The sequence below is a fragment of the Trichosurus vulpecula genome, chromosome 1 (genome assembly GCF_011100635.1).
Source record: "Trichosurus vulpecula isolate mTriVul1 chromosome 1, mTriVul1.pri, whole genome shotgun sequence".
Taxonomy (NCBI): domain Eukaryota; kingdom Metazoa; phylum Chordata; class Mammalia; order Diprotodontia; family Phalangeridae; genus Trichosurus; species Trichosurus vulpecula.
In genome coordinates this window covers 199,143,253-199,154,387 of record NC_050573.1, presented here as the reverse complement: position 1 = coordinate 199,154,387, position 11,135 = coordinate 199,143,253, and the positions used below count along the sequence as shown (strand labels likewise).

Sequence of the window (11,135 nt, the reverse complement as noted above, 5' to 3'; positions counted from 1 at the left end):
GACTGAATCTGGGTGTGTTTTCACTGCCTGGCCATGTTCCAGCCAACTTACTTGACCCTTGAGTTTTTCAGCATGGTATGACTGCTTGTAGAGTAAAGAGTTCTATGTTCCAAGCTTGGGGGGATGCACCAGCTCTGCCACACCAGCACTCCTCCTTCCCCAAGAACCCCCAACCCGGACTGGACTTAGATCTTCAGCAGGCTCTTCACTCCTGCTCTGATCTGCCACTTAATTCCTCCCACTAGGTGGGCCTGGGGCCAAAAGCAACTGCAGCTGTACTTCTGTGGCTGCCCCACCTCCGCTGCCCCGGGGTGGTGACCAAAACCGCAAACTCCTTCTTTCACTCTGTCCCCAGCAGCTTTTCCCACTAACCTTCTCTGTTGTCTTTAATGTTTGTGGATTGAGAAGTCTGGTAACTGCTGCAGCTCACTGATTCAGGGCAATAGGGCATGCTCCGCCTTGGTCTGGTTGGTCCACACCGCTCACGCTGGGCTCTACTCCGCTTCCAGCTCCATGCGCAAAAGACTTCACCCAGCAACCATCCAGGCTGTCCTGCGCTGGAGCCCGGCTTCCCTCTGCTGTTTTGTGGGTTCTGCAGTTCTAGAATTGGTTCAGATCCATGTTTTATAGGTTTTTGAAGGTACTCGGCAGGGAGCTCATGCTAGTCCCTGCTTTCCAGCTTCCATCTTGGCTCCATCTCCCTAAAATGCGCATTTAAATAATGTGACCATTTCTTGCACTTCATTATTCACACTAATTTCGATAAAATACAAAATATTGACTCTGCCTCAAAAGCTTATACTCTAATTAGGAAAGAACACTATACAGTGGTGTCTCAAGAGTCTTAGTGAAGTGTAAGCTTACATAGGGTGTCCTAAAGTCTTATTACAAATTTATTTTTTTCTTGTATTTTTAAACATTTTTCTAGCAGACTATTTATATAAAATCCCTCCTCAATTTAGCGTGACAACTTCCCACGATAAACTGCTTAAAGAGTAGCTTTGGTCAAGAATGGAATAAACTAGTCGATCAGAAAGACAACTCTGCTGCTGATTTTAAATCAGTATCTTCACCATTTTTAAAAAATATCTGCAAGGGATATTTTCTTAGATTTGACTTGTTGGGGTAGGGTCTTTCCCATCTTCATGCAAATGCTAGAGTTGCATTCTGTCCAGTTTCTGTGATGCTGGAGAATGGAAATATAATTCATTTGATTCTTAGCCCTTGGATCTAAGGCTCTAAAGTCTTGAAATCCCAAATTGTCATTGCTCCATCAATGCTAGCAGTGCAAAATTTGTGGCAGTCTTGCTTGTTCACTTCATAACCAGACACTTGGGTGATACTGTTTTGGTGTAGCATGTCTAGAGCAATGTTGCTTGGCCCTCTTGAACATGTTGCAGAAGCATTCCATGGCAGAGACATTGTTGGATGCTCTGTTTTGGAATGTCTAATTTGTAGACGAAGGTCAAGGAGCCACCATTATCATAATTAAATAGCTTCGGGCAGCAATGGCCAACAGCCACCATCAGAGACAAATGACACACTCAAGAGTGGGAGGAACTCTGTTTCCAGCTGTGAAACTATCATGTTTTTGGAGGCATCGGCAACTGATACAGTACTATCATGGCTGACTCAAGTGAGGAGGTTTCCACTGGCAGAGAAACTAACTCCGTGGACCCAACCACTACTTCTGGAATGACCAAACTCTGACATCAGTTGACCAAAAAGGCATTTTGGTACCCCATGGAATAAGGGCTGACTTTTCATCAAGTTCTTTAATGTAGGCAGAAAAAACTCTGCATTTGAAATCACAAGATCCAGAAGCCAGCAAAACATTGTTGGGGCCCCAGTCCAAACTAAGGACAGTAGAACGAATTAGCTTTTCTATGTGTTTGCTCACCCACCAAACATTTTCAGACTCTTCAGGAAGGTGGTTGCACAGTTAATCCTCAGGATCACCAGGGTTGGTTTCCAGATGCTGTCTTTCTGTCTCCAAACATAGGCATTACGGTCTGCACCACAAGTTACATTTCTGTTGCTTGGGAGCCCAGTCAGTACCTGTGATGTGTCCATTGTGTTTCTTCAGCTCAGGCTTTCACCCATTGTTTCCCATTCTTCTTGTAAATGTGGACTTCATGATTATTAGGGCTAAGGGCAATCTGAATACGGTCTCTGTTCCAAGCATGGCAGATGATTGACTTGAGTAAAAATTGATGTAAGCACGTTATTCTTAGTGGTTTCAAAAGGGAAAATGCTGGGATAGGATGGGTGCAGTTCAGCCCCAGAGCAGAGTAGCATTCGCAGATTCTGTACTCTGATCAGTCAACTGGGATAAGCTCCGGCAGGGTGGTGGGAAGAAGGTTAGTACAAACTTAATCACTTAAAACTACACTAAGATATTTGGGACACTCTATACAACATTATGGGGAACAAGCTGAATAACAAATATAGGCAAATGTGTGATCTCAGAGGACTAGCATGATAATGGAAAGTATATAGGAAGAGATGAGAATTTAGCTGGAACCTGAAAAGAGTTGGTACATGTATAAGAGGGTAGGGATGGACGTAACTAATTTTAGACAGAGAAGGATTTTAGGCAAAGTGGAAGTGATCATTGACACAATTGAACAACCGTATAGGGATCATTCCATCCAAGGAAGAGGGTGGAAAATAAGTATGGAGAGGCTCTGGACTTTTCTAATAGGGACCTTGATTGCTAGGCTAAAGCAGAGTATTCTGAATGCCACAAAAAAGAATCTTAAGTTTATTTAATGGGAAAGTATAGGAGAGAGAGGTGTCATGTAAAAACATTTTTTCAAGAGGTTAAGTCCAATAGCATTGTATAGACTGGACTGAAAGAGGGATACAGTACAAACAGAGAGTTAACATTAGGATCAATCAATCAATAAGCTTTTATTAAGTACCTACTATGTGTCAGATTCCATGCTATTACAATAAGCCATGCTGAAAACAATGAGGATATCGATTAGCCTTTGTAGTAATGGAAATAGAAAATGGAAATGAAGTTGAATTAGAAAGGACAGCATGCATTCAAGAGATGTTAGGAAGAATAAATAGGACAAGATTATTAAGAGCAAAAAGAATGCAAGGAATCAGGGATGACTCCAAGGTTTGAGTCTAGCATGACTGAGAGTTAATTATTCACCAAATACATCCAATCTCCCAAAGGTGAGTTGTGATGAATTCCTAGAATCATAGATCATCTAAACCAGGAGAGGCTTTGGTGGCAAGCTGGCACAATTCCCCATTTTGCAAGTGGGGAAAATAAGGTTCAGAAAGAGGAAATAAAGTTTCCAAGGTCATAAAGTGAGTTATACGCAAAAAGGCTCACCTCATACCACACAAATCGTCAAAGATAACAAAATTATGAGAATAGTAATATAGAGGAGTTGTAGAAAGATGGTTACCCTAATACATTGTTAATGGAGCTACAAGTTAGTACAACAATTCTGTAAAACAACTTGGAATTATGAAAATGAAGTGACTCAGATGTTCATGTGGAGATCCCACTGCTAAGTTCATACTGCAAGGAAATCTTTGTTAAAATAAAAGGCCTCATATAGACCAAAATATTTCTAGCAGCCTTCCTGTGGTAGCAAAGAAAGAAACAAAATAGACATCTGTCAATTGGGGAATGGGTAAACAAATTATGGTATGCTAATGTAATGTTGCATTCTGTACTTGTGTTGTAAGACTGTGTATATGACAAATACCAGAAATGGAAAAACTTAAATAAACTGATAAAACATCAAGTAAACAGAGATAAGAAAAAAAAACATAAACAATGATGACTATGATAGCATAAATGTAAAGGAAAAAGCACCATGAAACAATCCAAAATAAATGTTACAAAATTTACAAAGAACAAGTTTGAACCCTAAAGAAGAAATAGGAAAAGACACCGTTCCTTTGTGGAGGTGGTAGACACACAGGATCAGCTTTTAAAAAAGTTTTCCCTCTCCTCCCTCTTCTCCCCTCCCCCTTTTTTATTTTAACAAAAATCGTCATATGTGATGGCTCTCTAGGAAGGTGATAGGTTGAGGATATGGAGAGAAATTTAGGTGATCATATATATATATGAGTGTGTGTATGTATGATATATATATAATATATTCTCACACATATATTCACACACACACATATATATATATATATATGTATATATATATAAATATATATTTATATATATGTAAAATCTTTTTTTTTTTAAGGAAGAACCAGGACATGAGGAAAGGTCTCTTGAACTCCCTCATTTAAAACTCTTCCCATTCACAACATGCTGCTTCTTGATTTTAAGCTACTAGACAGAATAGGAGCTTGAGAATCCAGAGCCAGTCTTCAGAACCAGGAGAATATGCTTTAAGATAACAGCCCTGGAAGTGTTCATTGTTGGCACCCCTTGTCTGCACTTGTGGACCTCATGGTTGGCAGATTTCACTCCTGAAATGGACAAATGTGTTTTGATCATTTCCCAAGCACATGCCGACTCAAATGTAAACGTTTAGGGTTGAACCACTTTTTGTGTGTGTGAGGAAAAATCCAAAGGCTCCTTTCTGCTGCCTTCCAAAGCTCCACAACAGAGTATGTGACTTTAGGGGGTGTCTTCCTGGACTTTTAACAGCAGCTCATCCTGGGCTCATGAGAAAGTCATCATTGCTTTTCAACCCAGGATGACTCACCAGAGCAGCTCCCAGAATTCAGAGGAGGATGGAGCTTTTGATTTATACTTCCTCTCTTAGGCCTTTCTTTTCTGTTTTCCCTAAAACAAAAATCTCATCTTCCTTTCTCTTTGAGCTGTTTGAGTGGTGAGATTGACTGTGCCAAATCGCCCAGAGAGGAACCAGCTTGAGAAGTACTTTGCTTTCATGCCTCCTCTCCCAGTAATGCCCAAATTTCAATTTCATACCGGGAAAAGCCATTTTCCTGGTATAAGTCAGCAAATTGCTTTGGCAGAAAGGAGCAACCACCTCTTTACACAACTATAAACCCCTCCAAGGCTCAGCATGGTGCTGTACGCCCAGATGACTGAATAGGAACCCAAATGGAAAGAGGATTAGTATGAATCTTCCTGTTGGTTTGTTGGGGCTGAGGTGATTCTGATAGCTGCATTTGGCACTTTGGCTGGACTTATGGAGGCCTGTCCGCAAGCCATCAGAGAGGTGTTTTTCTGGCTTTGTCTCTTCACCTTGGCAAAAAGGGCCCCAGGTGGGCTCTGAGTTATGTTTTCACAGCACTCTAGCAGGCTTTGCTGTCCCAAAACATTATGGCAATAAGCTTTTAGCTGATTGTCCTTGAGAATTTCATAGAATCACAAAATTATAGAATTAAAAACATTTACTTGTGAATTTCCTTGAATTACTATGGTGGGAGGGGGCAGAAAGAACTGCTTTCTCATTTTCTAAATATCCCTCTGATGCTTACAGAACATATTTCTTTAATGTGATTTTTATCATCCTTCCATGAAAAACAGCCCGATTTTACAGGATGCTCTATAGCTGTTCAGTGCATAACACTGTTTATTAGAGGAAATTACAAATAATTAGGATACAAATATGGAAATTGCCTATTAATCATTTGTGTAAAATCTCTGAAAAGGAATAATAATAAAATGCTGTTCTTGCTGCAAAAAACCCCCAAACCAAAAGAGAAACCCACCAGTGTGTTTTCCCCTTTAGAGACATAAGGTGATAGGGCTTGTCTCTATGAAACCAAATGTTTACAAATATTCAAACCCATAAATTTGAAGAGGAAACTGAATACAGAAAATTCTTGTTAATGCAGTACATTTTCGGGTAATTTTATAGTCTAATTTTCAGTGGTTCCCCACAGAATGAATGCAGTTCAGAAGGCAATTTTATAAAGTACTTTGCAGATAACTATTATCTGCTAATTATTAGAAATTGCATGTTGTTGTTAATTGCATAAATAAATTGTTTTATCTGAAAGTCATTAAAAAAGGTTTGGTGTTTGAAGCATATATGGTTTTGATGTTCCTGTATAAAAACGTTTAACTATTTAACTCTAAAATAATGACATGGTGCTTTTAAGCCAATTGCTTAAACTAATGGATTTTGGGGGGGTGATCCCCCAAACATGCATTTTCCATTATTTGGTTGCATGCTTTAGTGGATTTAAAAATTCTATGTTCAAAAAGATGCTAATATTTAGGTAAATATACCATAATTATATTCTCTATGGTTTCATATTTCTTTTAAATAGACACCAGCAAGATTTATAGGTCTGACTTTTTTTTGGTTTTCACTTTACTCTCCCTGCCACTCTACCACCACCCCCAAATAAAAACAACAGCAAGAAGCCTGGCATCTAAACAAAAAACTAATCATTTCTTGCCTTTTATAATCATTTCTTGCATTTTACTCATAAATAGCATTGAGACAACTGAAGCTGGGAGGGGCTAGTCAGTCATTCTTATATCTTCTACTATGAACTGATCCTGAACAATATATTAAAGTTTAGGAGTTGTTTTTTTTTTTTTTTTGATGAGTGGAAATACAAAGGAATAAATTCACGGGAGGATAGCATGTCTATCATGAACAGGACTTGTCAGAATAAGCTAATTGATACTAGTAGATTGCAAGTATTCCACAGCTATGCACCTAGATTCTAGCAAACAGAAGGGCAAAATCTCTCATGTCATGTTTTTTTAAAAAAACTTCATTTTATTTTTAATTTCTGGAATAAAATAAGCATTTCCATAATATAGAGTAATAATAATAAAAAAGATTGTACATGAAATTGCAAATATATTATGTATAACTTGCTATTCCTTTTAAATATATAATAAAGTTACCATGTACATTTCCTTTTTTTTCTTCCTTCCTCTCCTCACTCCCCCTTGGTCTAGGTGGTGCCTAGGCCCCGCATTCTAGGAAGGGCATTGATAAGTTGAAGCCAAGTCCAGAGGAAGGCCACCAAAATGGCAAAAGACCTTAATTTTATGATGTAAGAGGAACAAATGAATGAATGAGTGATCGTTGGACAGAAGAAGGGAAGATTTAGGGAAGTATGAAAGTTGTCTTCAAATGAGTGAGCTGCCGTCATGTGAATGAGGGATTAATCTTGTTTTCTGTCACTTCACAGGCAAAACTGAATCACTGGGTAAAAGTTGCAAAGGGCACAGGAACCTGTCTTAACAATCAGAGCTTTCCAATACCAGAATGCCTCAAGGGTTTCCTATCATTAGACATTTTCAAATGATCTCTGGTTTGTCATTTGTCAACAAAAAATTGGACAGAAGCCCCCTTTCTAGGTATTACTTGGACTGGATTATTTCTGAGGTCCCTTTCATAGGCTGAGTCTGTCATTCTGTGTGGCCCTGGCATCTATATCCCTGCCAGCTATGGAGAATGAGAAGGCCTGCTTATTCTTATTTGTACTTGGATTTTTGTTGTTGTTGTCGAAGATTCCAAATCACTACAACTGAAAAAAAAAGCCATTTATTAAAGATTTCTTTTGTGTCAGTCAGTGTAGTAGGCACCATGGATCAGTCAATCAGTAAACATTTATTAAGCACCTACTTTGTGTCAGTCACTGTGGTAGGCACTATCATTTAATTAATCAATCAAACATTTATTAAGCATCTGTTATGTGCTAAGAGCTGTACTAAGCCTGGGGATACAAAAGAAGGAAAGAACAGTCCTTGTTGTCAAGGAACTCACAATCTAATGGAGAAGACAATAAATATGTACAAACAAGATATATCCAGGATAAATCCAGGATATATCCAGGACCAAAATGATGTAACCATGTTTGGGTCAAGGTACAGTGTGTCTGACTAAGGCTGATCAAACCAGTATGAGCTAGGAAAACTCCATCATAGGTCAGTCACAAATAGTCCATATGAACATTTGGAGATATCTCCAAATTTACGTGTCTCCCATTTTATTTGAGCTACTACAATTCTGCTTTGCTCATAGAGTACAGCACTTTCTTTGATGCAGATGTATTGTGGATGGTCCTGTGCCAGCATCTCTGATGTCTCATAATTGATTCCAAAGTTCTTCAGAGAGACCTTGAGAGTATCCTCCTATCAATCACTTCTAACTTCCATGTGAGTGCTTGCCTTGTGTGAGTTCTCAGTAAAAATCTTTTAGGCAAACGTATATTTGGCATCCAAACAACATAGCAATGTATGCTTTCTGCAGTAGAGTTTGAATGCTTGGCAGTTCAGCTCGATAAAAGACCAGAGTATCCTGTATTTTATCTTGCCAGGTGATCTTTAGAATCTTCCTAAGACAATTCAAATGGAAGCAATTCAGTTCCCTGGCATTTTGCTGATATACTTTCCTTTTTTTTATTTTTAGTTTACAACACTCAGTTCCACAAGTTTTTGAGTTCCAAATTTTCTCCCCTCCTTCTCCTCCCCCAAGAAGGCATGTAATCCGATATAGGTTCTGTGTATACCTTTGCATTAAACTTATTTACATAACGGTCTAGTTGTAAAGAAGAATTATAACCAATGGAGTGAATCATGAGAAAGAAGAGACAAAACCAAAAAAGAAGGGAAAAAAAGACAAGAGAGCAAATAGTTTGCCTCAATCTGCATTCAGACTCTATAATTTGTTCTCTGGATGTGGATAGCTTTTTCCATCATGAGTCTTTTGGAGCTGTCTGTGAACCTTGCATTGATGAGAAGAGCCAAGTCTGTCAAAGATGATGTACTTTCTAGGTTTCACAGGCATACGACAATGAGGTCAGTCCAACAGCTCTGTAGACCTTCAATTTGGTAGTCAGTGTAATACCTCTTCTCTCCCACACTTTCCTTCTGAGTTTTCCAAGCACTGAGCTAGCTCTGGCAATGTGTGAGTCAACTTCATGATCTATACGTACATCCCTGGAAAGAATACTGCCAATGTAAGTGAACTTATCCACAGCATTCGTAATTTCTCCATTTACTATATGGATGTATGGTGCTTGATGATGGAACACCTGTACTTTCTTGGTGTTGTTAGTCCAAAATTAGCCCAAGCAGCAGAGAATCGATCTGTCCCTTGTTGCATCTCAGCCTCAGAGACTGCATTGAGTGCACAGTCACCTGTGAATAAAAAGTCATGCACCAGCTCTCCCTCTACTTTAGTCTTGGCTTGTAGCCTTTTCAAGTTAAATAATTTACCATCAGCACAGTATTGAACATGATGCCATTTTCATCCTTGTTGAAACCATATGACAACATAGCAGAAAACATCATGCTAAAAAGCATGAGAGAAAACATACACCCCTGCTTTACTCCATTGGTGACTGAGAAAGCATGAAAGCATGAAAGCATTGTCCATTATCCAGAACCTAGGCAAGCATACCATCAGGAAACTGATGTAGAGTACTGATGGGCTTCTCCAGACAACCAAATTTTGCCATAATTCTCCATAAGCCCTCATGACTGACAGTTTCAAAAGCTTTGGTTGAAGTGAGAAACATTGTGTACAGACCTCTGTTCTGCTCCTGGCATTTGTTCTGGAATTGTTGAGCAGCAAACACCATATTGACTATTCCTCAGACGTTTCTGAAGCCACACTGCCTCACAGGTAGATGACCATCTTCCAGGTGCAGGATCAGACTATTAAGGAGAACGCTGGCAAGAATCTTGCCAGCAATGACTAAAGAAGATATCTTCCCTCACCCCACCCACTCCTTAACTTCACTACTATGATTGTCAGAGTACAACCGATTTCCTTTTCCTTTATAGAGATGGACAGTGGAGACATCCCTTAACTCCTGGAGGATAACCTCATCTTGTCATATAACCCCAGAAAATTTCTGTCAGCTTTTGTATGACCAGTGGACCCCCTGCCTTGAAAATTTCAGGTGGAATAGCATCAGCACTGGGTGCTTTGCCACCAGGCATTCAAAATCTCTTCTTCACCTGGAAGTTTGGCTACAGTAGTATTGACTTCAATCTGAGGTATATGGTTAATGGCTTCAGCATTGATTGATGATGATCTGTTGAGGACACTATGGAAATGTTCAGCCCATCTCTCCAGCATCATGCCTTTACCACTAATCAATGTGGTTCCATCAGCACTGAGTAGTTGAGATGCACCATAGGCCTTTGACCCATAAATAGCTTTCAAGACATCATATAAACACTTTGGTTGTTATTATCAGTGTAAAACCAAATTTCATCTGCCTTCTTACTGAGCCAAGAATCCTGTATCTCTCTAAGCTTTGCTTGCACTTTACTTTTGATAGAGCCCACACCTTTGCTCCATTGTTACCAACTATGTGTTAGCTCAGCTTTCCCTCCAAGTCAGCAATGAACTGTTTCCTCTGGGAGAAGCACTCTAATCTCTTGACATTAAATCTTCTCATAGTCATCTTTGCTTTTGTTAAATGCAAATGTTTAGCGTATAGAGGATAAGTCTATGATTGGTCCACCACTATGTGCACACATTGCCTTTGTCATTCATATCCTATTTGTCTCTTCTACTTACAATGTTATAACCTATTAAATGTCAATGTATGCTGTGAGAGTGCATCCACAAAGTTTTATTGAATTTAGGTAAATGAAAGACAGAAGGTCATGAGATGCACAAGTCCTCAGTAGTAAGCAGTAAGTGATTATTGCTATTGCTGTTTCCAACTTCATTCCTCCCAAGGACTCCCTGCCACATCTAGTATAAAAGTCACCCAGAATTATAAGCTTGTCCTTTTTTGGCACATTGTTGATAAGGGTCTCCAGGTCTTTATAAATTTTTTCTTTGACCTCATCAGAGTTCATCATGGTGGGAGCATAGTCACTGATGATGGTGATGTGGCACTTTCCTGGAAGGGGCAATTGCATTGTTGTGAGTGTTGTTCACTCCTTTTGATAAGCACATAAGCTTGTTGACTAGATTAGTTTTGATTGCAAAACCTACTCCAGCTTTACCACACTCCCCATCACCGCAGCCACTAGAAAAGCTAGAAAATGTGTTTCTAGCTTCAACTTTAGTAACCTGGCCTCCATTTGCCAGTCTTGTTTCACTCAGGGCTGCTCTCTGGATATGATACTTGTTGAATTCTCTCACAACAGGAGCTCTTTGTTTTTCAGGTTTACTGGATTTCACATTGTCGATAAGCACGCACACATTCCATATGCTGATGGGGAGTGGAGTCAT

General features: G+C 39.3%; 1 pseudogene; it reads right to left on the bottom strand.

Moving 5' to 3' along the window:
• Positions 1 to 1,206: 1,206 nt before the first annotated feature.
• LOC118835621 lies at positions 1,207 to 11,135 on the bottom strand (annotated as a pseudogene).